At 45.3% G+C, this 5,400-nt stretch overlaps 1 long non-coding RNA gene across 2 annotated transcripts; it reads right to left on the bottom strand.

The window, feature by feature from the left end:
- Window positions 1-201: 201 nt before the first annotated feature.
- On the bottom strand, window positions 202-4,896 carry LOC120387947. Of its 2 annotated transcripts, none has more exons than XR_005590449.1 (4): window positions 4,794-4,896; window positions 3,567-3,677; window positions 720-806; window positions 202-261 (listed from the first exon to the last, which is right to left on the bottom strand). It is a non-coding gene; the product is annotated as an uncharacterized LOC120387947 (long non-coding RNA). The 2 variants fall into 2 exon arrangements; XR_005590448.1 differs by lacking the exon at window positions 4,794-4,896 and adding an exon at window positions 4,645-4,679.
- Between the last annotated feature and the right edge of the window lie 504 nt (window positions 4,897-5,400).

Here is a 5,400-nt window from a genome sequence, read left to right as displayed (position 1 = left end):
GAGGGGAAAGAAGAGAAAAGGAAGACGACAAGATGTGTCTCCAGCCCTTACAGCCAAATGCTTAAAAAAATAAATTCCTTCCCATAAGCTATGTACTAGCTAAGACAAGTTTCCTCAAGCCCTGACATATCCAAAGAATTCAGTGTCTGACTTTTACCTGGCCTGGGTCTGAGATATCATAGTTGTGATGGTCAATGACTGCTGTCCTTTCCTCATCAAACTCTATTCCACACTCACTGCCCAGCTCTCGCAGAGGATCACCTAAAAGGACAGAGAAGTGGATTCCCAATTAACAGTACATACAAGACACAAAAGCAACTAAAAATCAAAATAAAAACAAAGGACAGCCCTGATTTATGTGCTAGGCCCTGCTAACCAGGCTGCTGGGTGCACTCAGTACACAACCCTTGGCTGAACTCAACTTTCTTTGGAAAGTGAAATTAAGGCATTCCTTTTTCTTTACCACCAATTCCCTCGGAGCATTGTGAGGATGAAGGTTTGTAGCATGTTTTGAATGCACAGAGTGCTGTATAGTTTTAGCTTTTGAAAATCCCCTTTAAAAAAGGTTGCAGCCAGAATTCTAAGAGCTCCCATGACAAGGAAGACACCTTCCCCTACAGGACTGATCTGTGCTCTCTATATCCAGCAAACTCTTATGCAGCTATAAAATGAAAAGCCAACATTTATGCCCATTTGTTTGATACGCAGATTTTACTGACCAATGTCAGAACTGGCAGCCACAAGGACACTTCCGCCTCCGCTGATGAAAGCAGTAATTGTCTCCACATTGATGTTTCCGCCAAAATCTGAAAAGATGCATCAGACATTAGTGATTCAAAAAGTGGACACCGAACTATTTTACCAGTGCTTCAGAGCAAGGGAGGAGAGGGAAATACAAGGGTGGTGAGGCAAATTAATAAAGAAGCTGTGTTGGAGTGATGGGCACCTCCTGTGCCTAAGCAGGATCCTGAAGCCACATACACCTATGGCCAACATAGATTAAAGGGTTGGATTAAGGGAGGATTAATTCCTTCAGAAGGAAGGCAAAGAGCCATAAAATCCAGCCTTTAAAAGGCATAGATCTAGCCATTCAATCTCAGTTGCAGAGAAATAGCCAATGAATTTTTTATTATTATTTGTTTGGGCACATTTAAAGACATACTTTTCTTTTGGTTACATCAGAGGTAGGTAACCTATGGCACAGGTGCCGAAGGCGGCACACAAGCTGGTTTTCAGTGGCACTTGCATTGCCCAGGTCCTGGCCACCAGTCCGGGGGCTCTGCATTTTAATTTAATTTTAAATGAAGCTTCTTAAGCATTTTAAAAACCTTATTTACTTTGCATACAACAATAGTTTAGTTATATATTATACACTTATAGAAAGAGACCCTCTAAAAACATTAAAATGTATTACTGGCACACGAAACCTTAAATTAGAGTGAATAAATGAAGACTCGCACAGCACTTCTGAAAGGTTGCCGACCCCTGGGTTACATGTAGTTGATTTGCTTCTTCCTCACCCAACCCCAAGATACAATTCTTATCTGTTTGCAGGTAGAAATTCTACATTTTAAAGATAGTGAGAGACTTCTGCATTGAGATTGAGAGAGAGATATCTGTCAACAAGAGGAAATATTAATTATTCCTTCTTGTAGAAGTTGAATTACAACTGGCACTAATGCAAGCATTCCTGGGACAATAATGAGGAATACCTCACTCATTCCATTCTCTAATAAAATCAAATTTAATTAAACTTCACTATAGCAACAATAACCAATATATCTAAGAGAAAGCAAATGAATTTAGAGAAACATGCATCTCTGCAAGTTGAAAGAGGTACAGCCAAAACTTTACAATATCTTAATTAAGGAAGTGAAAGAGAAAACAGAACACCAAGAGAAGGACAGAAGTGGAGTAAGTCAGAGGTTAAGAACAAGTCATGAGAAAGACACTGTATGCCACACTCTAAAATTTAGCTCTGAAGCAGTTTAAAAGGGTTCCTACATATCATGAGTCAATAGCTTCTTCTTGCACAGCTCTGTAGTTAGTTCTCCTAAGGATCTGATTCCAATATCACAGTCCTAGTAGTAATGTTCAAAATTAAGTTACCTGACACTATCTCTGAGGCTCACCTGAAGTTAAGTGTGCTATAACCTGGGGCTACAGATTATACTATTCAGTTTAATTCACACACAATCAGCTAGCTCTCCACTCTTGCTAAGTGAGTGTTCCTTTGGAAGGTCTTTCTTGGTTTTCATCACACCAATATCACCTGATCTCTCACTTTCCTGAAGGGATGTATTTCAAAAGGTTGCTATTAATAAGTCCTCATCAAGTCTGATTCAGGCTGTTAATAGGGGTAAAGAGAGAATCCAGATATTTTGGTGTGAATTAGAACAATTTAATTTTTTTATTAAAGTGAATGTCTGAAATGAAATATACACAGGTTGAGAGGGAAGGTACTGTACATCTGGGTCAGGCTTGGGTTATGGGGGTTACAGGTATTGTTTACAAGGATAAAAGATACATACATATCGCATAACCGCATAGACCCAGATTGGGGTGCAAAAGTTTTTAAAGTGTCAGTGGATAAGTGGGCTCGCACGCCACCCATGGAATGAATAAGGAGTCCAAGTCAGTATCGTGGAGCGGATAAGTACACGGGTAGGGTACGCCCTTGGTCCGTCAGGGAAGGAAGTGGGTTATTTCACTGGTCGGTTGTCTCGGTTACTCGTGTGGTATTGGCGGTGTCCGACTACTACTACACTTAAAATCAAGGCATTTTAAATAATGACAGTGTTATTCCATCTTTTAGTTATAGAATTTTAGAACAGTGCATTTGTTAATCTATGGAAGCACTGTTCCAAAAATACACATTCAATACATTTTTTTTTTTTTTTTTTTTTACTGAATCACAATACCATAATTCTAGATATACCACAGGGATTATAAAGTAGTCTGAGAATTATTAACAGACATAACAGTTACTATCACAGCAAACACTGGTAATGAAATAGTGTTTACAGAAAATAGATACCCAACAGTGACTGCAGGTCCAAAGCAATCAGCTATATTTGTGTGCTTATTCTTTGTTCTACAGGCTTCTGCCCCCTCCTCCTTTTTAGAAGCTGCCTCATGACCATTTAACTGCTTAAAATGCATACAGTTCCTGCCACAGTTTGCCCAATGATGAATGAAGATAACACCTGTAATTCTACATCTCAGGGACAGGCCCCAAAAGCCACCTCACGGTCAAAATGAAGCAAGTCCGAAGAATACTTTGATCAGTTTTATCAAACCTAGGAAAAGCAATCTCATGGTTGAGCAGGAGGCTGGGAGTCAGGACGAGGCCTAGCTCTGACACCTCTCATTGTTTCACCCTGTAAGTCTCTTGCCTCCCATCTGGAAAACTGGAACAGTAAAAGACCAGCCTCAAAAGGGGTATTATGAAGGTTAGCGAATATCTGCAAGGCACTTTACAGATCTAGTGTGTCTTCTCCAAGGGCCTCAGAGTATTACACAACTTAATTTCTGAGTCTTTTCCTTTATGCAAAGGGATCTCTTACCTTCTACAGATGGGGAGAAAATAATCAAGTTGTCATACAGAAATTCTCCATATTTTATGAGGGACAGGCCAGGGTCATCAGCAGTCCTGAAGGTGAGGTCAAAGCCTCTATCTGCACCCAGAAAACAAAGATCATAGCCATGAATACTGTGACACAACTTTAATTTTAAAAAAAGTGTAAGACAGATCATGCTAGAAAATGAGATAAGAAGGCACTTAATTCAGTCTTACCCATTACAATCTAAGCATCTAGTTGCCATACTTTTAAGGTGTAATCCATCTGAAGAAGTGGGTTTTACCCATGAAAGCTTATTCCTAAATAAATTTGTTAGATGTTAAGGTGCCACCAGACTCTCAATACTTTTAAGTTGCTACATAAATATCTAAGTCAAGAATTTTACTCTTCCACAATACACTTATTGTCTCAGTACTCCAGTGAGCACTGTCTGCAGAATTGTTCCTGACAGTCTCCAAGCAGTGACACTTCTGGTACTTACAATCTAATCCATAGTGTTCAGGGACACGGGGACTTTTTGACAAACCAAATTAAAAACAAACAAGAACCTCTGCGCTCTCAATAGCATTTCCATGCACGTCTTTGATGTGAATCTGCCGTGATAAAATTTGTGGATGACGTGAACACCAGAGGGGAAACACGCACAGGAAAGAGGCAAATGCCTCGTGAGATCTGGGCAGCAGGGGCTGCAGCTAACAACGGGAGAGGCGAGTCTAACAAACGTGACGCTCTTCAGAAGACAGACAGGCACCAACCCCAGGTACCGAGCATCCCCTGTCCTTACTGACACACGTGGCACTTCCTGGCGACCAAGCCCCGCCGCCGCTGTATGGAGGATGCAGGGTCAGCGTGGCACCCGCAGAGAACCAGACGCGAGAGGACAACGACCCCGTCGGCCACCCCAGGCAGGCGCACCTCACGGGGAGACGTAGTGGGGCCGGGAAGCTGCGCCGTGATGGACCCAGGCTCCCCATCCCCGTCGCCCTCCCCAGACCATGACTCCTGCCTTCCCGTGGGACCCCGCTTCTCCCTCACTCCACCTGGCTCTGCCTGCCGCCCTCACCCGCCAGGCTCCGGAGGAAGAGCGAGTGCGTGTCCTGCAGGTTGATGTTCTCCAGCAGCACCAGGTGTGGGGCCCCTGTCCGCCTGGGCCAGGCCCAGCCCGACTAGCGCCAGCAGCAGGAGCCGCCCTGAGGGGAGAGCGGCCGCTACCTCCATCTTCCTCTTGGGGGGCCAGCCTCACCCGGAACCGATCCTCTCCACGCTGCCAATCACCGACCCGCTTTGCCCGTAGAGGCGGGACACGCAAAACCGCCTCAATCCGTGACCCGGACGCGCTCGGGAACCCGGCACATCCTCCCTCCCTCCGGGGCCTGAGGACTAGATCTGAAGGCCCGCCTCCTCGAGAGCGGGGCCCAATCAGAGACAGACACCTCCACACAGCGGGCCCCGCACAGCAGCCCTTGCTCAGAGGGCGCCCTGAGCCCCGCCCATGCGCGCTAAAACCGCCTCCGAGCCAGCGCCCCCTGCGGCCCATCATAGGGATGGCAGCGGTCGTAGCCCAGGCCGGGCTGCCCCTGCACCCGGGTTCTGTGGCTGCTGCTGCGCCTGCGCAGCGCGCCGCCTCCTCTCGCACCGTCCTTGCCTGGTTTCCTGCATGCCCAGGCTTACCGCAGTAGCCGCTCCCAAGCATGACATTAAAAACAAATAACTGTGGGTCCCTGTCTTCTGCAGCCCCGCCCTTCAGGAATCCCATTGGCATGTTTTTAATGGCGGTGTTGCCAACTCTCATGATTTTGTCACAAGTCTCATGACAATT

Source organism: Mauremys reevesii, linkage group 21 (assembly GCF_016161935.1).
Source record: "Mauremys reevesii isolate NIE-2019 linkage group 21, ASM1616193v1, whole genome shotgun sequence".
Classification (NCBI taxonomy): Eukaryota; Metazoa; Chordata; order Testudines; family Geoemydidae; genus Mauremys; species Mauremys reevesii.
The sequence above is the reverse complement of the archived record's forward strand: the minus strand, read 5'-3'. Positions and strand labels throughout refer to the sequence as shown.